Source organism: Hylobates moloch, unplaced genomic scaffold (assembly GCF_009828535.3).
Source record: "Hylobates moloch isolate HMO894 unplaced genomic scaffold, HMol_V3 SCAFFOLD_3, whole genome shotgun sequence".
In the NCBI taxonomy this organism is placed as follows: Eukaryota; Metazoa; Chordata; class Mammalia; order Primates; family Hylobatidae; genus Hylobates; species Hylobates moloch.
Window position 1 is genome coordinate 162,968,873 of NW_026652278.1, and position 25,713 is coordinate 162,994,585.

Here is a 25,713-nt window from a genome sequence, read left to right on the forward strand (position 1 = left end):
ACTTTAATTTGTATGAACATATTTAAAGTGGAAAGTATCTTCCCAAATGGTCCATATCTTAAAGTGGCAGATATTTTATGGGCTTCACATCTGAACTGCCAGAGATCTCAGGCATAGCATGCATTAATCACAGCCACTTACTGACCTGGTTCAGATACTTACTCAGTACATGGGGCTAGACTCAGAGTGTGCCTTAGGCTAAAGAAAAAATTTTTCAAGTTGAGCATATCCATAAACTCAGGCTCAAGCAGTGTATTTTGGGGGTAATAAACACAAGTTTGTTCCTAGTTGGAGGGATATGATGCTTAGGTTTGAAACTGTTAACCTTCCTGGGTTTGAGGGCTAGAAAACATGGAGACATTCCTTGCTAACTAACACATTTTCTAATAGAAACAATCCACCAGGATGTTGAGCCCACATTTTAAGAGTTCTTCGGAATTTACTGAAAATGGAAAACTGATTACATTGGGCACATAGGACATTTATATTTATAGAAACATTTTAGATAAGACAAGAATTTTAAAAGCCAGAAATCACTTTTAGTGGGCATTTTCAGAAAAACGTTGTCAACTTTTTGTAATTTTTAATAGGCATAAAAAGGATTGTTATATTGATATTGACAGAAATTAGGTGGTTAATTAGAGAGCGTAAAAGGATGAATTGCTCTAACATTGGTTTAGAATTTTTCTTTATATGATTCAATTTTGTGGTCTGGCAAAGGCCCAATAGTCATTTATCTAGTATGCATACCTTTCCACAGCTGGATTTTCAAATATGATTATAAAGTTCATATGACAGACCTATTCTGAAAATAAATATGTCAGCAGGCTTTGCTTTATTTTATGCATTTATTCTGGATATAACATAACTTGGTACAAACACAGAATACAATTTAAGACATTTTGCCAGAGCTCTTCAAGTATAGCATCGTTTGAGATTGTGGAAGGTGATTTAGAAACACCTGGGTTGAATATTTATATCCCAGCCTTAAATCCTAAAAGCCTTGCCATTTTATAAGTCCTTTCGGGGAACGACAGGAACTACATTAATACTCGTTAGTGTAAAAGTTAATGCATTGCTGGAAAAGCCTTGTAAAAAATCAGAAAATTATGCGAAAAATGAAGGGAAAATTAAAAAGGGTAGTGTTTGATCAGCATTTATAGGTTTAGGGATGTATTTTTTTAGAATATATTTTTAGGAATGTATCTTTCAAATTTTAGGGTTTGGGGGCATAATGAGAAGATTCACTGGAATAAAATTATAAATCTTATATGTAAATGAGCATTTTTGTTCATAGTAATATTTAATGGAATGGGGCTAAGAGTCCTGTCTAATGGTGAAACAAAAATGAACAAAATATTCTCCTCAAGCTCTATGTGGTCCTTCTGTTACCTCTGTCTTTTTAATGACACTGTTCTCATGCTCTCCTTCCTCCCTTCCTTACATCTGTTTGGTCCAACTTGATGCCACACAAGACAAAAAGCTTATTTGATGGAAGAATATAAGCTGATAGATTAGTAGGGAGAAGAACCATAAGGTTTCCTCCTCTCTTCTTGGGTAATATGTTTACATTAACAGCAGTCATCTAGAGGAGCACCTCCAGCTTCCAGATCAGAGAGAGTGATTTTCAGACAGTGTAGTAGGAGAGCAAGCAGCACTGTAGCTCATGATGTAAATATTTTCTCAGAGTGGAAATTTTATAGCCTACCAGATAACATGTTAGCTACATAACCTGTCATACTTTTGAAAAAGTCCCTTCACAAGATAATCTTTATCGATAATAAATAATAATAGTCATTGCTAACATGTTTGAGTATTTTAATTACTCTGGCCAGGCACAAAGTGGTTTACATATATTATCTCTTTTGAATCTCCCAACAATCCTATTAGGCAGGTACTTTTGTTATCTCATTTTATGGATGAGATATCTGTCAATTCTCTTTTGTGATTAACGCACTACCTCTAAAATTTGTGGCTTAAAATATCAACCCATCATTTAACTCAGGATTCTGTGGATTGATGCCTTGGGTGCAGCTTAACTGGCTTGTTCTTGGTCTTAGTTAGCCAGGAATAGGTGATTTTGGCTGAGCTCTATGAACCTGTGATCAGCTGGTGAGCCAGTTGGGGCTTGACTGGTCTATAAAGACCTTAGCTAGGTCCTACTCCAACAGGGCCTCTCCCCACACAGTTCCTCATTCTCTAGCCTACTAGCCCTGGCTTGTTCATGTAGTAGTCTCACAGTCCCAAAAGCTCTCAAATGGAAACTGCAAGACCTCTTGAGTCCCAGGCGTGACACTAGCATAACCTCATTTTTGGTGCATTCTGTTGGTCAAAGCAAGTCACGACTCCTACCAGGTTCAAAGTATGGGGAAAAAGACTCCACTTTTTGAGAGGAGTGTCTTTGTGCGTATTTTTACATTTGTTTCTGACTCTAAGAGATGTGTCATGACTTGCCAAAGATCACACAGTTAATAAATAAAGGAATTGAATTCAAATCCATGCGGTTTGAGGCCATTACACTGCATAATTCAGCATTGTGTTTCAAATGTCATTGTTAACTCTTGACCTTTTCCTCCCTTAATGCTAAGGAAACATACCAATTTCTTATTGTAAATTCTCTTTAAAATGTTACTAGTAGCTTTGAATGTGCAAACTGCAAATTGTTAAATAATCTCTGCAAAATCTAATGGGTCTAGACCAGAATCTTGTAGACTCTCCATGAGTCTCAAGAGTTCATCAAGTGTCTTGGACAAGGAAGGGTGTCGTATCTGAGACTCCAACTAATGACTTACTAACTCACTTACTAACTCATCTCTTCAGAATGGTCTCTAGGATTCGAAGCTAAATGTGGAGATTGAGAGTAGCTTTTGGGCCAGGCAATGGAAACCAAATAAACAAAATGAGTTACCAAATACCCTTTCCTACATTCAGTTCCCGTCCCATCATTTTGATCAACGCTGAGTCTATTTAGTCCAGGTGCAGTTTTATTTACTGACATCAATGGCTCTGGAATCATCAGGATTGCCTTATAGTTATTGGTTTTCATTTTGAATCCCAGATGACTATAGTTTTTCCCTCGATTATTTAACCACACATTTAATTCAAGTCTTATTCATGCTCAGTAAGTTAGCTTTTAATATCTCTATATTCCCTAAATCTGTGAGCCTGGGGCATTGACATGAAATACTTCTAGGACCCAGGCTTTTAAAATTGGAAATATGGTTAGCTGCTTCTTATCTCAAATTTCCTTTCCCTATACCTTGGTACTAGTGAGCATTTTTTTTTCTTCTTAGACTTCTACTTTTCTTTTTGATTAAGAAAAAAAAAATGAGCTGAAGTAGAATTCTTCTTTCTTCTTTTATTCATTGCCATGCACTTTAGTGGTTCCTGTACTGTGTATTTTGGAGAGTTACAGACCTCAGGAGTCGGCACTGGATCTTAAATGATAAAAGCTGCTGACACAACACCTATTTTCTCCAACGAGCCCAAGTGCTTTTGCTTTTGATTCCCTACTTCTTGATGTTAGCAGTGAGAGTGGAAGAACAGTCTCAAAAAAAAAGGTCAGCTTCTTTCCAGAGCTATTTAGTAAAAAAAGGAATGACTGCAGATTGGATTTTTCAGTTTGTCACTCTGTCTAGAAATCTATTTAACAAACCCATGGTTCTTTATATTTTCACAAATGGGGACCATATTTATTGTTTATTGTTGTGCATATCTTTTTTTTAATTTTTTTTTTTTTTTTTTTTTTTTTGAGAAAGGGCCTTGCTTTGTCACCCAAGCTGTAGCACAGTGACGTGGTCATAGCTCTCTGCATCCTTGAACTTGTGGGCTAAAGCGATCCTCCTGTCTCAGTCTCTGGAGTAGCTGGGACTACAGGAATGCCACCATGCCCTGCTCATTTTTTATTTTTTTTAGAGACAGTGTCTCACTATGTTATCCAGACTGGTCTCGATGCTGATCTCTAGCAATCCTCCCATCTCAGCCACCCAAAGTGTTGGAATTACAGGATTGAGCCACCATGTCTGGCTGTGTATATCTTGTAGATTTCTACCAATAGTGTATGTGTCACTTATTAAAGGCCAAGCATCATTTTAAGTGTCTTCTCAATACTTTATTTAACTTATCCATATAATAATGTGCTGCAATATACATTGCAGGCTTAAAAATGTTCATATTATTAAAACCTGGTATCTTTATATTCTGAATAAAGGACATAACTAGATATACCTAGGTATGCATCGCAGACCTGTTGATAACAGAGAAATAAAGGAAACATTCTATTAAGCAACAAGGGAATTGCAGTCACTCATACCATGTGTATAAAGGATAATTGCTACAGTAGTAACGCAAAAGCTAGACTTGAATACTTTATATAGAATATAGAATAACATCTTAAAGGCCTACAGACATACACCAACATGTTATTCTGGGACATGAGAATATGGGTTTCTTTTTCTTTTAAATATTTACATATTTTTCTGTTTTCTAAAATTAACCCACTTTTTGTGATATTTTACTGAACAAAAATTATATATATCTGATATATATCAGATATAAAGCTGAATTTGTTTCAGATAATTCAAATATATATATATATATATATATTTGTTTGTTTGAGATGGAGTCTTGCTCTGTTGCCCAGGCTGGAGAACAGTGGTGCAATCTTGGCTCACTGCAACCTCCGCCTCCCAGGTTCAAGCGATTCTCCTGCTTCACCCTCCCAAGTAGCTGGGATTACAGTCGACCACCACCATGCCCTGCTAATTTTTGTATTTTTAGTAGACATGGGGTTTTACCACGTTGGCCAGACTGGTCTTGAACTCCTGACCTCAGGTGATCTGCCCTCTTCAGCCTCCCAAAGTGCTGGGATTACACGTCTGAGCCACTGCGCCCAGCCAAATTCAGGTATATTTTTTGATATATCAAACATTTGTATTATAATGATAAAATAGTTTATTAAAAAAGATAAGTATAACATTTGCAGAAAGTACAGAAAAAAGAAAAAGATATGTGAAACAATCATTTATAATCTCACTACTGTGAAGTGTAAGTACTGTTATTTTCTCATATTACCTCGCATACATTTTTTCTATATATCATTATATATGCAAATGCACACCTACACATAAACAGACACATATATACACAAACAATTTTGATTCCTAAATTTTACCTCATCATTAATTCCATATCAAAAAAATTCTTCATAAATATTTTAATTGCTACAAAATATTTCTTGGTACAAATGTGACATAATTTGTTTCTTATTAGACTTTTGTGTTGTTTTTAATTTTTGATTTTATAAAAAATAGTGAGATTAACATACTTTTTGATAACCTTTTGTCTGCTTTAAAAAATATATTTTTTATTTATTTATTCTCCCATGGCTTTCATGAAATAGTGGTTTCCTGATTTTGCCGCTAGTCTAACACCTTTCTCAGTTTCCTAAAGGTTTGTTTTTCCACGTACTTTTCTAACTTGATGGTCCTAATATTTGGAATTCAATCTCTTTTTCAGTTCTTATCTCCTTCATCCATAAGCCATGTTTTGTTTTGTTTTTTGTTTGTTTTTTTTTTTGAGACTGAGTCTTGCTTTGTCGCCCAGGCTGGAGTGCAGTGGCACCATGTTGGCTGACTGCAACCTCCACCTCCTGGGTTCAAGAGATTCTCCTGCCTTAGCCTCCCGAGTAGCTGGGACTACAGGTGCCTGCCACGCCTGGCTAATTTTTTGTATTTTTAGTAGAGATGGGGTTTCACTGTGTCAGCCAGGATGGTCTCGATCTTCAGATGTTGTGATCTACCTGCCTTGGCCTCCCAGCGTGCTGGGATTATAGGTGTGAGCCAATGTGCCAGGCCAACCCTAAAGTTTTTTTTTTTTTTTTTTTTTTTTGAGATGGAGTCTAGCTCTGTCACCAGGCTTGAGTGCAGTGATGTGATCTCAGCTCACCACAACCTCTGACTCCCTGGTTCAAGCAATTCTCCTGCCTTAGCCTTCCAAGTAGCTAGGATTACAGGCATGCGCCACCACACACAGCTAATTTTTATATTTTTGGTAGAGACGGAGTTTCACCATATTGGCCAGGATGGTCTCCATCTCCTTACCTCGTGATCCACCCGCCTCAGCCTCCCAAAGTGCTGGGCTTACAGGCGTGAGCCACGGTGCCCAGCCAACCCTATGCTTTTATTCTTCTATGAGGATTGCTAGTGCATCTTTTCTTTGAGCTTTGTACTCTTTCCCATTCTCTAGATTTACATTTCTCCTTGCTGCAGATGGCCACTTCAAATTCAAAATATTTGAAATGGGAAGCAAATTTACCACCAAGTCAACCTTTTCTCCTGTTATATTACCCTCTTATTTCTACATATAGCACTACAGTGCTTCCAGTCAGCAGGGCTTGAACTTGGAGTCTTTTTTTAAAAATGGCTTACTTGAGGTGTAATCAAACTTTACATATTGGATGTAGAAAGTTTGGTCTGTTTTAGAACCATTGCAACCATCAAGATAATCAACTCTATCACCCCAAAAGTATCTTCAAGCTCTTTTTAAATTTATTTCTCTCTCTGGCTCTATCCTGAGGCAAATGCTGATCTAATTTCTGTCACTATAGATTACTTTTCATTTTCTTGAGTTTTGTATGAATGAAATCATACAGTGTGTACTCAGCATAATGATGTGGAGATTTATCCACATTGTTGCATGCATTAGTATCTTTTTCTTTTTATTGCCAAATAGTACATCACACATGGATGTACCATAATTTGTTTATCCATTCACTTGTTGATGACATTTGGATTGTTTCCAATTTTTGATTTTTAGAAATAAAGCTGCTATGAACATTGGTATTGTAAACCAAAAAGTATTTGAGACAAGTCTTAATCAATTTAAAAGTTTATTTTGCCAAGATTAAGGACATGCCCATGACACAGCCTCAGAAAGTCCTGACAACATGTGCCCAAAGTGATAGGCTACAACTGGGTTTTACACATTTCTGGGAGACAAAAAACATCAATCACTACATGTAAGATGTACGTTGGTTTGGTCCCGAAAGGTAGGACAACAGGATGTGGAGGCTTTCAGGTCATAGGCAGATTCAAAGATTTTTCTGATTGGCAGTTGGTTGAGTTATATAAAGACCTGGAATCTAATCTGTCCTCAGAGTTTTAAGAAAAGTAAAATTAAAATAAAAACCTGGAATCAGTAGAAAGAGATGTCTGAGTTACAATAAAGGGTTGTGGAGACCAAGGTTTTATCATGCAGATGAAGCCTCCAGGTAGCAGGCTTCAGAGAGAATAGATTGTAAATGTTTCTTATCAGACTTAAAGAGCCTTTTCTATCAGTCTTAAGGTCTGTGTTGATGTTAATGGTAATGAGGCACGTTTGACTTCTCCTTCCCATCATGGCCTGAACTAGTTTTATAGGTTAACTTTGGAATGCCCTTGGCTGAGAGGAGAGGTCCATTCAGAATGGTTGGGGGCTTAGAATTTTATTTTTGGTTTGAAGTATACGAGTCTCTCGAGTAAATTTCTAGGAGGTAAGTGTATACTTAAATTTCAAAGAAACTGCCAAGCTATTTCTGAAAGTAGTCGTACAATTCCTATCAGCAGCATATGAGAGTCTAGTTGCTCCATATCCTCACTGTCTTTATCCATTTATGATACTATAACAAAATGTTCCAGTTCTAGTACACATATATATATGCAGAATATATAACAAGCAGAATATAGATATAATCTTTTATCTTTTAACTTTAATCTTTTCTGGCTCTATTAGTCCATTCTCATGCAGCTAATAAAGACATAATAAAGACTGAATAATTTATAAAGGAAAGAGGTTAATTCGCTCACAGTTCAGCATGGCTAAGGAGGCCTCAGGAAACTTACAATCAAGGCAGAAGAGAAAGCAGGCATGTCCTTCTTCACATGGCAGCAGCAAGGAGAAGTGCAAAGTGAAGGAGGGGAAAATCCCCTTATAAAACCAACAGATCTCGTAACAACTCACTTACTATGACAAGAACAGTATGGAGGTAACTGTCCCATGATTCAATTACCTCCCACCACATTCCTTCCACAACACGTGGGAATTATGGGAACTACAGTTTAAGATGAAATTTGGGTGGGGACATAGCCAAACCATATCACTGATCATTGAGTATATTATTAACTTTCTACGTAGATTCAATGATTCAACTTCATATTATTAACTTTCTATGTAGACTCAATGATTCAACTACTTAAATATGTCTAGGCTACTAATAAACCTTCTTGAATGAATAACAGATGAACAACTGAATATAAACGAAAACAGATGGCCATAAAGAAGAGGATTCAGAGTTGTCATCACCCCTTCACAATCGCTACATTTTCTGTAATAAGCTCATATGCCCATAGCACATTGCCAAAGTTTATTGACTTCTTCCAGAATTTTTGTATAAAATTATGATTATGATCTCATAGAGTTCAGGATTGCTTACCAAAGAGCATACCTCACCAGGATGATGCCCTTTCAAAGGACCTGGTGCCCCCAGGAGCACTGGGGGAGGGAGGAATACAGATGCATTGCATGACATTCTTAGCCTAAACCCTGCTTTATGATCTCAGAATCTTCCAAATTTTAGTCCTTCCAAATCTAAAAATCTGTAGTCGCTCCATGATCCAGAGACACAAGGCAAGCAGAATTTGGTATCTGGATACCAAACACTGATGTGTTGTGAATCTTTGTTATCAAGATTCTTGTGCCTTTATTTGTGGATTTGACCTATTGAGATATATCAATATTCCTATGCATATATACACATTTGCACAGTAAATCTTTTGATAAAGAAGGGTAGTATAATTCTTAGAAAACATAAAACAGTGGTTTCTGCTATTGAGCTATTTGCTTTAGATTTGATGTGTCTATAAATGGCTATATAAAATATATTTTAAGAAGTGATAATAGATTAGATATTAAACACCTGAATGTGGCAGGTAGGACTAAGGTATATTACCAAGTTTTTATCTTCATTGAACAAATCATAGAAGAAAGTGGGGAATTCATTTCATACCTTTCTCTGTATATACTCCATATTGATTTAACTACTTAAATAATCTCATGGGTATATAGCTCTTATTTCATCTATATCTTTTTTTCCCTGACTCCTCTGATAGCTTAGGAGAGAAGAAAGATATGTTCAGATGCATATGCAAAGACCTGCCAGAACACTCACAAATGGTGGGGTGATAAGAGTAATGGGATAGTGAGAAGCATTAATAATTTGTTCGCAGATATACAAGCATTAAAATATATGCCTATTATAACCACTTAAATTATGGTTCATTTTGATAGAAAAAATTTCTGCTGAAAATCTAATTTCAGGCAGTTGTTCACCAAGCAGAATCATAGTAACTATCTTATCTGTGCTTTCTATGTATTTATCTTGCTGACTGATTGTGCTTCTTATGGTAAGCATTTACTAGTCACTCTATATAATGTCTGACAAACTGTAACTTGAGTAAAGGCAAGTTATTAGACCTTAGTACCAAAAAGTATTTGAAAAACCAGAGTGCTTATCTCTTCCTTTATAATATCTGACTTCATCAGGAGGATTGCTTGAAGCCAGGAGTTCCAGGCCAATTTGGTCAACAAAGCCAGACTCTGTCTGTATAGAAAAAATAAGGAAAGGAGGAAGGAAGGAAGGAAGGAAGGGAGGAAGGAAGGAAGGGAGGGAGGGAGGGAGGGAGGGAAGGAGGGGGGAGGGGAAGGGAAGGAAAGAAGGAAGGAAGGAGAAGAAGGGAAGGAAGGAAAAGAAGAAGGAAGGAAGGAAGGAAGGAAGGAAGGAAGGAAGGAAGGAAGGAAACTGGTACCTACAGGCAGAAATGCTTCTTCAAAGAAGCCTAACTCTGCATTTAATTTTAACTGATTGGATAAGACTTACACATATTATCTATGATATTCAATAATTTCCCTTACTAGAGCCAATTGATTACAAACCTTAATCACATCTAAAAAATAATATCTTCATAGCATCACCTACCTAAGTGTTTGTGAGTAAGTGGGAACTATAATCTAGCCAGGTTGACACATCAAAAGACAATCACAGTTAAATTCTCAGAAATAGAATAGCTGAATCGAAGGGAGTAAATTTTTATTTTTTTCAAAGTTTTTTAAATTATAGACCATTTTTAGAGCAGTTTAAGCTTCATGGCAAAATTGAGAGGAAGGTACAGAGATATCCCATATACCTCCTGCCCACACACGATAGCTCCCTCATTATCAAAGTCCTCCACCAAAGTGGTACTTTTATTACAACTGATGGAACTACAATGATACATTATCGTCACTCAGAGTCTATACTTTAGGGTGTTTTTTTAATTTTGTTTTTGGTATTGGACGTTCTATGAGTTTGGACAAATGTGGATATGAATGACATGTATCCATTATTATAGTATCATACAGAGTATTTTCACTGTCCTAGAAATCCTCTGTGCTCCACGTATTCATCCTTCCTTCCCCAAACCCCTTGGCAACAACTATTCTTTTTACTGTCTCTATAATTTTGCCTTTACCAAATGTTATATTGGTAACATACAGTATGGAATCATACAGTATATAGCCTTTCCAGATTTTTTACTGTCTCTATAATTTTGCCTTTTACTTTTTTTTTTTTTTTTGAGACAGAGTCTCGCTCTGTCACCCAGGCTGGAGTGCAGTGGCGCAATCTCGGCTCACTGCAAGCTCCGCCTCCCGGGTTCACGCCATTCTCCTGCCTCAGCCTCTCTGAGTAGCTGGGACTACAGGTGCCCGCCACCACGCCCGGCTAATTTTTTGTATTTTTAGTAGAGACGGGGTTTCACCGTGGTCTCGATCTCCTGACCTCGTGATCTGCCCGCCTTGGCCTCCCAAAGTGCTGGGATTACAAGCGTGAGCCACCGCGCCCGGCCTGCCTTTTACTTTTTACTGTCTGTATAGTTTGCCTTTACCAAAATGTTATTGGTAATATATAGTATGGAATCATACAATATATAGCCTTTTCAGATTGGCATTTTTTTACTTAGTAATAGGCATCTGAATTTCTTCTATGTCTTTTCATGGCTTGGTAGTTTCTTTCTTTTTAACACCAAATGATATTCCATTATCTGGAGGTACTGCAGTTTATTTATCCATCATCTACTGAAGGACATCTTAATTGCCTCCAAGTTTTGGTAATTATGAATAAACCAGCTATAAACATCCATGCATAGGTTCTTGTGTGGATAAAAGTTTTTAACTTTTTTTGCTAAATACCAAGGAGCGTGATTGCAGATTGTACAGTAACCACGTTTAGTTTTGTAAGAAACTATCAATCTGTCTTTGAAAGCATCTGTCCCATTTTGCATTCCCACCATCAATGAATGAGAGTTCCTATTACTTTATAAACTTTTCAGCATTTGGTGTTGTCAGTGTTCTGAATTTTGACTATTCTAATAGGTGTGTATCTCGTTGTTGTTTTCATTTGCATTTTCCTGATGACTTATACTGTAAGGCATCTTTTCTTATGCTTATTTACCATCTATATGTCTTCTTTGGTAAGATGTCTGTTAAGGTGTTTGGCCCATTTTTGCTGTTTGTTTTCATATTTTTGAATGTTAAGACTTCTTTGTATATTTTGAGTAACAGCCTTTTGTTAGGTATGTCTTCTGCAAATATTTTTTTCCAGTCGGTGGCTTATCTTTCATTTTCTTGGCAGTGTCTTTAACAGAGCAGGCATTTTTAATTGTAATCAAATCCAGTTTATCAGTTCTTTCTTTCATGAATTGTGCCTTTGGGGTTGTAGATAAAAACTCATCACCAAATCCCTTGTAAGTTGGATTCCTAGGTATTTTATTTTCTTGGAAGCAATTGTGAATGGGAGTTCATTCATGATTTGGCTCTCTGTTTGTCTGTGATTGGTGTACAAGAATGTTTGTGATTTTTGTACATTGATTTTGTATCCTGAGACTTTGCTGAAGTTGCTAATCAGCTTAAGGAGATTTTGGGATGAGACGATGGGGATTTCTAGATATACAATCATGTCATCTGCAAACAGGGACAATTTGACTTCCTCTTTTCCTAATTGAATACCCTTTATTTCCTTCTCCTGCCTGATTGCCCTGGCCAGAACTTCCAGCACTATGTTGAATAGGAGTGGTGAGAGAGGGCATCCCTGTCTTGTGCCAGTTTTCAAAGGGAATGCTTCCAGTTTTTGCCCATTCAGTATGATATTGGCTGTGGGCTTGTCATAGATAGCTCTTATTATTTTAAGATACATCCCATCGATACCTAATTTATTGAGAGTTTTTATCATGAAGGGTTGTTGAATTTTGTCAAAGGCCTTTTCTGCATCTATTGAGAAAATCATGTGGTTTTTGTCTTTGGTTCTGTTTATATGCTGAATTACATTTATTGATTTGCGTGTGTTGAACCAGCCTTGCATCCCAGGGATGAAGCCCACTTGATCATGGTGGATAAGCTTTTTAATGTGCTGCTGGATTCGTTTTGCCAGTGTTTTATTGAGGATTTTTGCATCAATGTTCATCAAGGATATTGGTCTGAAGAGACATAGATCAATGGAACAGAACAGAGCCATCAGAAATAATGCCGCATATCTACAACTATCTGATCTTTGATAAACCTGACAAAAACAAGAAATGGGGAAAGGATTCCCTATTTAATAAATGGTGCTGGGAAAACTGGCTAGCCATATGTAGAAAGCTGAAACTGGATCCCTTCCTTACACCTTATACAAAAATTAATTCAAGATGGATTAAAGACTTAAATGTTAGACCTAAAACCATTAAAATCCTACAAGAAAACCTAGGCAATACCATTCAGGACATAGGTGTGGGCAAGGACTTCATGTCTAAAACACCAAAAGCAATGGCAACAAAAGCCAAAATTGACAAATGGGATCTAATTAAACTAAAGAGCTTCTGCACAGCAAAAGAAACTACCATCAGAGTGAACAGACAACCTACAGAATGGGAGAAAATTTTTGCAACCTACTCATCTGACAAAGGGCCAATATCCAGAATCTACAATGAACTCAAACAAATTTACAAGAAAAAAACAACCCCATCAAAAAGTGGGCAAAGGACATGAACAGACACTTCTCAAAAGAAGACATTTATGCAGCCAAAAAACACATGAAAAAATGCTCATCATCACTGGCCATCAGAGAAATGCAAATCAAAACCACAGTGAGATACCATCTCACACCAGTTAGAATGGCCATCATTAAAAAGTCAGGAAACAACAGGTGCTGGAGAGGATGTGGAGAAACAGGAACACTTTTACACTGTTGGTGGGACTGTAAACTAGTTCAACCATTGTGGAAGTCAGTGTGGCGATTCCTCAGGGATCTAGAACTAGAAATACCATTTGACGCAGCCATCCCATTACTGAGTATATACCCAAAGGACTATAAATCATGCTGCTATAAAGACACATGCACATGTATGTTTATTGCGACACCATTCACAATTTCGAAGAGTTGGAACCAACCCAAATGTCCAACAACGATAGACTGGATTAAGAAAATATGGCACATATACACCATGGAATACTATGCAGCCATAAAAAATGATGAAGTTCATGTCCTTTGTAGGGACATGGATGAAAATGGAAAACATCATTCTCAGTAAACTATCGCAAGGACAAAAAACCAAACACCGCATGTTCTCACTCATAGGTGGGAATTGAACAATGAGAATTCATGGACACAGGGAGGGGAACATCACACTCCGGGGACTGTTGTGGGTTGGGGGGAGGGGGGGGGGACAGCATTAGGAGATATACCTAATGCTAAATGACGAGTTAATGGGTGCAGCAAAACAACATGGCACATGGATACATATGTAACAAACCTGCACATTGTGCACATGTACCCTAAAACCTAAAGTATGATAATAAAAAAAAATTAAAAAAAAATAAAAAAAAACTCATCACCAAAACCAAGATCAACTAGATTTTCTCCTGTGTTATCTTCTAGGAACTTTATAATTTTGTGTTTTACATTTAGGTCTCTGATCCATTTTGAGTTTTTTGCAAAGAGTGAAAGGTTTATGTCTAGGTTCGTTTTTTTGCACTTGCATGCCAGTTGGTCCAGAGCCATTGGTTAAAAAGAATGATACATATTTTAAAATTCCTTTTCTTTTCTTTTTTTTTTTTTGAGATGGAGTCTCACTCTGTTGCCCAGGCTGGAGTGAGATGGCACAATCTCGGCTCACTACAACCTCTGCCTCCAGAGTTCAAGCAATTCTGCCTCAGCCTCCCGAGTAGCTGGGATTACAGACACTTGCCACTACGCTCAGCTAATTTTTTGTATTTTTAGTAGAGATGGGGTTTCACCATGTTGGCCAGGATGGCCTTGAACTCCTGACCTTGTGACCCGCCCGTCTTGGCCTCCCAAAGTGCTTGGATTACAGGCATGAGCCACCACACCCAGCCTTTGTGCCAGTTTTCAAAGGGAATGCTTCCAGCTTTTGCCCATTCAGTATGATATTGGCTATGGGTTTGTCATAAATAGCTCTTCTTATTTTGAGATATGTTCGATCAATACCTAGTTTATTGAGTGGTTTTAGCATGAAGTGGTGTTGAAGGCCTTTTCTACATCTATTGAGAGACTTATGTGGTTTTTGTCGTTGGTTCTGTTTATGTGATGGATTACGTTTATTCATTTGGTATTTATTCAAGACTGGTATGTTGAACCAGCCTTGCATCCCAGGGACGAAGCCAACTCAATCAGGTGGATAAGCTTTTTGATGTAATGCTGGATTCAGTTTGCCAGTATTTTACTGAAGATTTTTGCATTGATGTTCATCAGGGATATTGGCCTAAAAGTTTCTTTTGTGTGTGTGTGTGTGTGTCTCTGCCAGGTTTTGGTATCAGGATGATGCTGGACTCATAAAATAAGTTAGGGAGGAGTCCCTCTTTGTTTCTATTGTTTGGAATAGTCTCAGAAGGAGTGGTACCAGCTCTTCTTTTTACCTCTGGTAGAATTTGGCTGCGAATCTGTGTGGACATGGGCTTTTTTTGGTTGGTAGGCTATTAATTACTGCCTTAATTTCAGAACTTGTTGCTGGTGTATTCAGGGATTAGACTTCTTCCTTGTTTAGTCTTGGGAGGTTGGGAGGGTGTTTACGTGTCCAGGAATTTACCATTTCTTCTAGATTTTCTAGTTTATTTGTGTAGAGGTGTTTAAAGTATTCTCTGATGGTAGTTTGTATTTCTGTGGAATCAGTGGTGATATCCCCTTTATCATTTTTTATTGTGTCTATTTGATTCTTCTCTCTTTTCTTCTTTATTAGTCTGGTTAGTGGTCTATTTTGTTAATCTTTTCAAAAAACCACTCCTGGATTCATTGATTTTTTTTTGAAGGGTTTTTCATGTCTCTATCTCTGTCAGTTCTGCTCTGATCTTAGTTCTTTTCTTCTGCTAGCTTTGAATTTGTTTGCTCTTGCTTCTCTAGTTATTTTAATTGTGATATTAGGGTGTCAATTTTAGATCTTTCCTGCTTTCTCTTGTGGGCATTTAGTGCTATAAATTCCCCCTAAACACTGCTTTAGCTGTGTCCCAGAGATTCTGGTACATTGTGTCTTTGTTCTCATTGGTTTCATAGAACTTATGTATTTCTGCCTTAATTTTGTTATTTATCCAGTAGTCATTCAGGAGCAGGTTGTTCAGTTTCCATGTAGTTGTCTGGTTTTGAGTGAGTTTCTTAATCCCGAGTTCTAATTTGATTGCACTGTGGTCTGAGAGACGGTTATAATTTCTGTTCTTTTACATTTGCTGAGGAGTGTTTTACTTCCAATTATGTGGCCAATTTTAGAATAAGTGCGATGTGGTGCTGAGAAGAATGTATATTCTGTTGATTTGGGGTGGAGAGTTCTATAGATGTCTGTAAGGTCCACTTGGTCCAGAGCTGAGTTCAAGTCCTGAATATCTTTGTTAATTTTCTGTCTCATTGATCTGTCTCATAATGACAGTGGGGCATTAAAGTCTCCCACTATTATTGTGTGGGAGTCTAAGTCTCTTTGTAGGTCTCTAAGAACTTGCTTTATAAACCTGGGTGCTCCTGTATTGGGTGCATACATACTTATGATAGTTAGCTTTTCTTGTTGCATTGATGCCTTTACCATTATGTAATGCCCTTCTTTGTCTTTTTTGATCTTTGTTGGTTTGAAGTCTGTTTTATCAGAGACTAGGATTGCAACCCCTCCTTTTTTTTGCTTTCCATTTGCTTGGTAAATATTCCTCCATCCCTTTCTTTTGAGCCTATGTGAATCTTTGCACGTGACATGGGTCTCCTGAATACAGCACACCAATGAGTCTTGACTCTTTATCCAATTTGCCAGTCTGTGTCTTTTAATTGGGGCATTTAGCCCTTTTACATTTAAGGTTCATATTGTTATATGTGAATTTGATCCTGTCATTATGATGCTAGCTGGTTATTTTGCACATTAGTTGATGCAGTTTCTACATAGTGTTGTTTGTCTTTATATTTTGGTATGTGTTTTGGAGTGGCTGGTACCAGTTTTTCCTTTCCATATTTAGTGCTTCCTTCAGGAGCTCTTATAAGGCAGGCCTGGTGGTGACAAAAATCCCTCAGCATTTGCTTGTCTGTAAAGGGCTTTATTTCTCCTTCACTTATGAAATTTAGTTTGGCTGAATATGAAATTCTGGGTTGAAAATTCTTTTCTTTAAGAATGTTGGATATTGGCCCCCACTCTCTTCTGGCTTGTAGGGTTTCTCCAGAGAGATCCGCTATTAGTCTAATGGGCTTCCCTTCGTGGGTAACCTGACCGTTCTCTATGGCTGCCCTTAACATTTGTTCCTTCATTTCAACCTTGGTGAATCTGATGATTATGTGTCTTGGGGTTCCTCTTCTTGAGGAGTATCTTAGTTGTGTTCTCTGTATTCCTGAATTTGAATGTTGGCCTGTCTTGCTAGGTTGGGGAAGTTCCTGGATAATATCCTGAAGTGTGTTTTCCAACTTGGTTCCATTCTTCTCATCACTTTCAGGTACACCAATCAATCATAGGTTTGGTCTTTTCATATAGTCCAATATTTCCTGGAGGCTTTGTTCGTTCCTTTCATTCTTTTTTTCTCTAATCTTGTCTTCATGCTTTATTTTATTAAGTTGATCTTCAATCCCAGATATCCTTTCTTCCACTTGATTGATTCAGCTATTGATACTTGTGTATGCTTCATGAAGTTCACGTGCTGTGTTTTTCAGCTCCATCGGGTCATTTATGTTCTTCTCTTAAACTAAGTGTTCCAGTTAGCAGTTCCTATAACCTTTTATCAAGGTTCTTAGCTTCCTTGCATTGGGTTAAAACATGTTCCTTTAGCTCGGAGGAGTTTGTTATTACCCACCTTCTGAAGCCTACTTCTGTCAATTTGTCAAACTCATTCTCCATCCAGTTTTGTTCCCTTGCTGGCGAGGAGTTGTGATCCTCTGGAGAGAAGAGGCATTCTGTTTTTTTGAATTTTCAGCATTTTTGCGCTGGTTTTTCCTCATCTTCTTGGATTTACCTACTTTTGATCTTTGATGCTGATGACCTTTGGATGCAGTTTTTGCATGGGCATCCTTTATGTTGATGTTGATGTTATTGCTTGCTGTTTGTTAGTTTTCCTTCTATAGTCAGGCCCCTCTTCTGCAGGTCTGCTGGAGTTTGCTGAAGGTCCACTACAGACCCTGTTTGCCTGGGTATCACCAGTGGAGGCTGCAGAATGCAAAGATTGCTGGCTGCTCCTTTCTCTGGAGGTTTCATCCCAGAGGGGCACCTGCCAGATGCCAGTTGGAGCTCTCCTGTATGAGGTATCTGTTGACCTCTGCTGGGAGGAGATGTCTCACAGTGAGGAGGCACGAGGGTCAGGGACCCACTTGAAAAGGCAGTCTGTCCCTTAGCCGAGCTCAGGCACTGTGCTGGGAGATCCACTGCTCTCTTCAGAGCTGGCAGTCAGGAACATTTAAGTCTGCTGAAGCTATGCACACAGCTGCCCCTTCTCCCAGGTGCTGTGTCCCAGGGAGATGGGAATTTTATCTATCAGCCCCTGACTGGGGATGCTGCCTTTCTTTCAGACATGCCCTGCCCAGAGGGGAGGAATCTAGAGAGCCAGCTGACATATTTTTTATCCTCATGCCTACTTATGATCTTGCTTGATTGGTGATATCTAATTTTAAGAATTTTTTTAAAAAATTTGAATATTTCTTTTACACAGGCATTTGCCTTGAAACATGATAAAAGTTCCACTTATCCTCAAACAGAAACCACCAATTTCTTTTGATCCAACCATTATATCAAGTTCTTGTGTTCTTCCTATTCCTTATCACATTTCTTAAGAGGTCAGTCACACTTGATGCGTCTACTTTCTTAACTCCCATGCAATCTCCAACTGATTACAGTTTATTTTCTCACCATTGAAGGAAACTCTTTTAATTAGGAAGACAGTGATCTCTTGCAGTCCAAATGTAACATGTTTTAATTATGCATCCTATTTAACCTCTGGTTAGCATTTGACACGATGCCACACCTGTATGTCAAGAAGATTTGTTTTTTTTAAAAGAGTTCAGCATTGTACACAAATGTTTTTAAAGCTCTATATAAGGAAATATTGCTAGAACTGGAAGTTGTACAACTCCTCCTTCTTGAGAACTGCTCCAATGTGTTATACTGTACACATCAGTTAATGCCCTTTGTATGGTACTGTGTCATTTCTCACTTCTTTCTTTTTCTCAACTCTCAAATACAGGAGGATGCCAAATCCCATAGCTTCTACCTGAGAAATAGTTCTTAGCTATTCTTCTTCTCAGCAGTGATTGTGATAGGAAGCCCTCATTTTTCTCTCAATTAGAAAATATAATAGTCCCTAATCGATTTTCCTGTTAGTAGTGTCCCATACTCTAGTCATATCTCACACTGTAAACCAAAGCCAATGATATGGATATCTCTCCCATGAAGTTCTCTATCATTTCTCTGTTGTTTCCAAGATGAAGCTCCAGCACCCTATTTCAGGATCTCACAGGGTGGTCCCTGGATCAGGAGAATCAACATTTCCTGAGAACTTGTTACCATAACAAGACCTTTGATCCCATCTCAGAGCTACTGAAGCCCAAACACTTTAGTCCAGGTGATTCTGATTCACACTAAAGTTGGAGAACCACTGCCCCAGCTGGCTAGTAGACGAACCTGTTTATTCAGGCTGCTACCAGACTTTGCTGCCTCTCCTGTGTTTGTATTTCTCTTGCACTTTATGTTATTTTCTTATTGACTATCTCATCTTGCAAATGCCAGACATTAGGACCGACCTTCCGGGCTGGAATACCACACTGAATTTTTTTTTCCTGGCAAATTGCAAATATTACTTCACTATCCATTTCAAATGCTATGAGAATTCCAACCTCCCTCAAGATCCATTCTTGCTCCGTCCGTCCTCCGTTGGTATTTTGTTCACATCTCTGTAATAGCATTTACCATGTCATATCTTAATTTATCTTTCTATGTAATATTTTCCTCCTAAGACTGTAAATTCCTCACATATAGACTAGATCTCATTCAACATTGTTCCCCTAGTGGCCTAGCTTGCTGTTTTCTGTTTTTCTCTTCTTTTTTTGCCACCTCTTTACACAAAAGATTTGAGAGTAGGAAAATATTTTTGAAGTGAAATATTTCAGCTCAACACCATAATGGTAGTCAAGAAGCTTGGCAACTATTACAACGGTGTAGGGGCCTTTTTGCATATCAGAGCAACCAGTCTCCTATTGTTCTTTTGTCCATCTGCGTACATAAAATGACAGTAATTAATTGAGACAGACTGATTCCTCTCACACACTTCCCATATGTTCTTTCTATTCTACTTTATCCATGTGTCCTGATAGGCCTCTTTTATACAACTTCCTTTGTGACCCCCAGATTCCGACAACAAGGATCTAAAGTTTCCCAGGTGATTTCTCTCTATTGTTCAAAAATCCTGCTGCCTTAGGTGCAGTTCTTTCAATTCCCTCTCCTGATTTTTTAATAATCTGATTGCCATTTGTGATGAAGGAACACTGTGTGGTGAAGAGATGAAGGAACCTCAGGGTTTGGGCTCTGTTTGATGGCCTCTTTCATTAAAATGCAGCCCTCTCCCCTTGCTCATATTTAATTCAATAAGGTGGAAATAAAACAGGCAATTTTACTCCAGGTGTGAAAATACATTAGTTTTGAAAAAACAGAAACTGGTATTTTCAGATCACTTTGGGGTAGCTTTGCTATTACTATGGACTTGTTACAGCTGTCTTCATGTTTCCATAGCTTGATGTTAAACTGCTTAGTAAATAACTATACCAAAGCACCAAATTAAATTCATTAGCTTAAAAGCTTAATGCAGTTTCAACTGGTAATTGTACATTTACAGAGAAAATCATGTGCCTTGTTTTAGAGAAATGAAATTAGAGAGTTAAGCCAAAATAGATTATTTTAATTACCAGCTAAACAGGTTAGAACACTTTTTGATTAAAATCTAGCAAAACAAAATCAGTCAATAATTTTTAAATGATCTCTTAATTTCATCAGAGTATTAAATATTTGTTGATGACTTCCGTAGATTTATTTGTGATATGCAGAAAACCACGTCTGCAAAACCAGAAGCGAGTGACTTCTTAATGTGATTTTCATGGTCATTGATGGGACAGATTTTTGACAATCTCATTGTTAGCTCTGAACTGTTAGAGCAGTTTATTTTCCAGCAGCAAGTAATTCCAACTCGATACAATGGTTAACATGAACATCTAGTTCATGAGCTAAATCTAAACCCCTAGCTGTTAAATTTACTTCATGTAAGGAAACCTTAGGGTGGACCTGCAGCAATTTCTTACAGTAAAGAAAGGGAACTATCGCAACACTTTGAACTCCAGGTAAGTGAGATACATAAAATTGATGTCTCTCTGATGTTCCACTTCAAGATAATAATAGATCTATTCTTAAAGAAGTGTGTAAAGCTTAAGCTTTTTGAGCCATAGTATCTGTGAAAAGGATACATTTGGAGACCAGTTGTTCGAGGTGCTGATGTGCTGCCCATATGTCTCAATCTGCTGTAATGGGCAACTGAGGCCATATAAATACAACACCTTTTTTCCCCTGCAGGCTCTGTATAATCCTTTCTGTGTCAAAGGCAGACAGGACATCATCCTACAACAGGTCTCTGCACTTGAACTTTTTAGCCTCTGCCAATGGCCAGAGTTGTTAATTACCTAATATAAATTGCCTTCTCTGAGCATTTCCAAATGTTTGCCCCTAGTTTTGCCTATTATGATTGTGTATCTATTAGGAATATTCCAAGGCGGGAGAATAATCAGTCTTTCTGTACCTTAAAATATAGATGTAGGGATTAGGCAGACTGCAGGAAGGGAAGAGTAGCACTTTGCCTTCTACCAGGAGAAGCCCTGAGGAGAATTTATCCTTGTATCACGATTATCTTTTCCAGCATTGAAAAGAGGTATTCAAATTCAGTGATAACTAAATCAACATCAGGCTCCTACTACGGTTTTTTCCTTCTTGGTAGTCTTCTGAGAGGTGTGCTCTCCCTAAGCACCCTGGAGAGTGCTGGCTGCACCCTTAGAGAAAGGCAACGATGCTTGGAGAGCGTGTTTTGCCGTGTGCTGTGAGGTGTGTGTGTGAAAATTCTAATTGACAGCTTTTCTATTTTCATCAACCATACTGCATCCCTTTTAATTTAGCCCAGAAAACTAGGTGGAGGATAAGAAACCTCATTGTGATCTTGCATGGGGCATCTGAATGTCCAGGGTATTGTTAGTTGCCCTGAAGAATGCTGGAGAATGTTCAGGTCCCCTCTGAGGTAACTTAATAACCGCAATCGCTCCATGAGAGAGACTTATTGGCAAGTGTTCCCTGATAAGAAACCTGGAGTTAAAATTAAGAAACCTGGCTGCAGTTAAAAATTATAAATTTTTAATTGAAATTAAGTGAAAGTGACCAGAAAAAGAACCAGATATTGTTTGTGTGTGTGTGTGTGTGTGTGTGTGCATGTGTGTGTGTGTCTGTGTGTGTGTGTCTGTGTGTGAGTGTGTGTGTGTTTTAGGAAGGAAGTTACTTAAAGAAGTACTTATTTCTGTCCTGCAGAGCTAAAGATTTGTGGTTGCTTCTGATTGACTTGGATGGATTCTTAATGCTATTTCAGGCTGGTGATGCTGGTGGCTAAAATTGATGAAAAAGTGTTTAACACCTACAGCCAATTGTGGCTTTTATTTGTTCATTCACATATTTATTAATCATCACCTGTATGCCACACACTCAGGCTGGCACCTGGATACTCTTTCAAGAAAAGCTAAGCATTATTTTTGTAATTATTGCGTAATGAGCTAGGCAGCTCACTTTACTTCTCTGGGCTACATGTCAAGAAAACAATTGTTAAAATAAGTTACTCTAATCAAACCAACACAGCTGGCTTTTGTGGCTGTGGGAGCATGTGCCAGAATATCAGAGAAAAGTTGTTACAGGTTGAGAATCCCTAATCCAAAGATCTGAAATCTGAAATGTTTCAAAATCGAAACTTTTTGAAGGCCAACAAAATTATTTAAAATATTGTATAAAATTACCTTCAGTATATGTGTATATGGTGTATATGAAACATAAATGAATTTTATGTTTAGAATTGTGTCTCCTCCCCAAGAAATCTCATTATGTATATGAAAGTATTCCAAAATCCAAAAAAATCTGAAATCCGAAATACTTCTGGCTGCAAGTGCTTCAGATAAGGGATATTCAACCTGTACAAAAAATGAGGGTTCACATTATTTGGTGATAAGTTGATAAAACTTAATGAAACACGGATGTAAGATTGCCAGACGTAAATCCTTCATCTAGAGCTAGATGTTAATTACCATGGTTGAAGATCAATTCTTTCTAATTTATTTAACAAACTACTTTGACTGAATATTAGAATACAAATTATAGAGGAAAACCAAGATACCTCCTTCAGTAATTTCATTGTAACAGAATTGGTACTTATTCATCCATTATTCCACAAATATATTTGAACGACCAATTAATAGTGCTAGAAGCTTGCAGTATAGCGGAGGAAGATGTAAGTGCACTACAATATCTAAATTCTGAAAAAAAGAAGCTTTAAAGCTACAGTGCCGGGGAGGCGGGGAGCAGGGTGCAAAAAAGTCACAATAAAAGCCAAAGAATAACTCACTAGCGGTAAGATAATAGTCTCAGCATCCTCTAAACACTATGTCTCCTTCCTTTCCTTTTTCCCAGAGAGAAAGAAAAGAGACAGGTACCACCATTAGGGGTTTATAGCTGTTATCTTAAACCTGTATTTTTTTTTCTTCTTCCTTTTTAACTAAGTGGCTTTACTTGACTAAACTCTTAGATAGGTAGAAGGAGAGGCCTCTAGCCTCCAGAAAGAAGAATCAAAGTAAACAGCTTTGGGAAAAAGAGCTCCTGGGGAAACCTAAAACAACATAAGGGGTAAATGGAGTTTTCTGGATTTAAGTCTGTAAAACTACATTTCACAGCATTTTGCTAAAGCTTAATTCTGAGTGATGATGCACCCAAATAATTTGCTCAAATGTTTATTCATCTCGTTTTAATCCTGGTTCCTGGGAGTTTAAAGAGATTATTAAGCAAAGTATATGGGAGGCGATTTCATTGTTTAGACTGAGCTCCTACACTGGGCTCCAGCAGACAATGAAGTCACTCATGCTAGGTGTCATGCACAATTACACTAAACTTTGAAACAGGCAAGTTTTCCAGAAATCAGAAGATTCACAGCAACTAAGCAGAAGGGGCTCACTTTACCTGAGCCAGCATGATAAGGAAGCCCCTTCTGTGTTAACCCTATAAGTAAAGTTACTTTGAAATGACCAATCTGCTTTTGTTCCTTGTTTCTGCTTTCTTCAGCCCTTTTCTGCCTATAAAGCCAACCTATAAACCAGACCACGCATTCTGTTTTACAGAATGAGATACTGCCCAGTTCTAGAATCACTAATAACAGCTAATTACATCTTAAAACCAAACTTATTGTAATTTTATTTTTTAACAATATCAATAAAGGTGCCTTTATTCTAAGAGCTATATTAGGTAGTTTGATCATATTATTCACAGAATTATAAAGTTAGCATAAGAAAATTATGAAATTAAACCCCAAATTGTTTGTTGAATATGGTGACTGGTTATTAATCTTGAGAATAGGAAAGAAGATGTTCCTTGATTAGTGTTGGTCCTGAAAGAACTTATTGTCTTATTAAGAAGAAAAGACTCACGAAAAATAATCCAAAACAGAATATAGTCAAGTTTCAACTGTGTGTATTATAGATGTTCAGAGAATTGTGTTGTGTTGATTTTTGTTAGCATAGAAGGCCTTGTAAAACGTGTGTGACTAGAAGCCAATTAGAACTGAGTGTGTGTGTGTGTGTGTTTTGTTTTGTTTTGTTTTGTTTTGTTTTGTTTGAGACAGAGTCTTGCTCTGTCGCCCATGCTGTAGTGCAACGGCATGATCTTGACTCACTGCAACCTCCGCCTCCTGGTTCAAGTGATTCTCCTGCCTCAGCCTCCTGAATAGCTGGGACTACAGGTGCCCACCACCACACCCAGGTAATTTTTGTATTTTTAGTAGAGATGGGGTTTCACCAGTTTGGCCAGGCTGGTCTCAAACTCCTGACCTCACATGATCCACCTGCCTCGGCCTCCCAAAGAGTGTTTTTACAGGCTCCATCCCTTATTCCTGGAGTCATCTTAGGGAAATTTTCTGACATTTTATTTCCTTAGAACTCTCATCTGTAAAGTAGAGAGAAAGATGCCTCTTTTGCTTGCTGAGGACTAATGAGATACAATTTTGAGAAGTCATTTTTTTCATTCCAGTGATTTTCAGCAACCATGATCATGCTAAATTTGTCTCACTCAAAACCAGGCATAATGTAATGCTGTTAAGAACATATTATTCTAATATTCGGTCCAGAATTCCTCTCTGTGAACTGTTTCTGTTTAGAATCCATGTTCATAAATTCTGGGAGTGTGTCAGCTGGTGACTTCAGAGGAAAGAGGAACCACTACGCATGAGGTAAAAGGAGGAATGTGTTGTTTTGCTACTGGGAAGGACTGGGGAGGGGAGTGGAATAAAAGGTGGGAGCAGAGAAGAGACAGGCCAGCAAAATCAAAAAGCAGGTGCTGCAGAGAAAGAGCCAGGAGAGAAACTTCTGGTGGTGAGTGATAAAAATGGACTTGGGGGACAGGACAATATAATAACTGATGAGCTTTTGACCCCCGTTGCTCCAGTCATCAAGAAAGTCTATTGTGCTTATAAATGCTTTGTTTCAATTTTTGGCAAACACAATAAAGGAGCTGTTTTATATCTGGTAGCACCTCATGTTGACCCCAATATAAATGAGAAACAAGAGCCGAAGAAGCAGAGGAAGTTAGGAGATAGTAAGCTGTCCAGAAATTAGCCGACGACTGTGGAATGACTCCAGACTTCTGTAGCAAATGGAAATATGAGGTTAATTCCAGGTTTATGTAAATCACCAAGGGTTAGATGAACTCCCATATGGCATGTTACACCAATTTGTAAGGACATCAGAAAATAGTTCATATTGTTTCAAACTTGGCTCCATAAGTGGGCAATTATTTTTAATATATATCAGGGCTTAGAACATGATACCCCAAAATATGGCACCTTGGCATTAGCAGAAAGCTCACTCTCTGACTTTCT

At 37.8% G+C, this 25,713-nt stretch overlaps 1 protein-coding gene across 2 annotated transcripts in view; it reads left to right on the plus strand.

Annotated features, from left to right (window-relative positions):
• Positions 1-25,713, plus strand: part of CEP44 (centrosomal protein 44) — a 72,250-nt gene that overhangs the window by 46,374 nt on the left and 163 nt on the right. The window contains exon 11 of one of the 2 annotated variants that reach the window (XR_009212953.1): positions 24,490-25,065. The gene's annotated coding sequence lies outside the window, so the exon portion shown is untranslated. The remainder of the gene's footprint in view (positions 1-24,489; positions 25,066-25,713) is intronic. The other variant, XR_004247333.2, reaches the window with a different exon arrangement.